The following is a 937-nucleotide window of genomic DNA, read 5'->3' on the forward strand; positions in this document are numbered from 1 at the left end:
CCCCCCTGAGGCACCCCGAAATGTCCCCAGTGATCCCAGTCCCCTCAACGTCCCCAGATGTCCCCAAGGTGTCCCAGTGATGTCCCCAATGATGTCCCCATTGTGTCCCCAGTGTCCCCAATCATGTCCCCAAGTGTCCCCACTGTGTCCCCAGTGTCCCCAATGTCCCAAACCCCCCCAGTGTCCCTGAAGTGTCCCCAGTGATGTCCCCAATGTCCCCAAATGTCCCCATTGTGTCCCCAGTGTCCCCTCATTGTCCCCAAACCCCCCAGTGTCCCCACTGTCCCCTCATTGTCCCCAGTGTCCTCAACATCCCTGAAGTGTCCCTGATGTCCCCAATCCCCCCAATGTCCCCAGTGACGTCCCCAAGTGTCCCCAAACCTCCCCACTGTCCCTGAAGTGTCCCCAGTTGTCCCCAATCCCCCCAGTGTCCCCTCATTGTCCTCTCTGTCCCCATTGTGTCCCCAGTGTCCCCAAGTGTCCCAAATCTCCCCACTGTCCCCAGTGATGTCCCCAAGTGTCCCCAGTGTCCCCCCAGTGTCCCCAGGTGTCCCCAGTGTCCCTGAAGTGTCCCCAGTGTCCCAAATCTCCCCAGTGCCCCCACTGTCCCCAATCATGTCCCCAGTGTCCCCAGTGTCCCCAAACCCCCCCTCTGTCCCCATTGTGTCCCCAGTGTCCCCAACGTCCCTGAAGTGTCCCCACTGTGTCCCCTGTCCCAGTGTCCCCAAATGTGCCCAGTGTCCCCAATCATGTCCCCCAGTGTCCCCACTGATGTCCCCAATCCCCTCATTGTCCCCAGTGATGTCTCCACTGTCCCCAAGTGTCCCCTCTGTCCCCTGTCCCCCTGTGTCCCCAATGTCCCTGAGGTGTCCCCAAGTGTCCCCAAGTGTCCCCCTGTGTCCCCATTGTGTCCCCAAGTGTCCCCAGTGATGTCCCC

Source organism: Passer montanus, unplaced genomic scaffold (genome assembly GCF_014805655.1).
Source record: "Passer montanus isolate IOZ18808 unplaced genomic scaffold, ASM1480565v1 scaffold796, whole genome shotgun sequence".
Classification (NCBI taxonomy): Eukaryota; Metazoa; Chordata; class Aves; order Passeriformes; family Passeridae; genus Passer; species Passer montanus.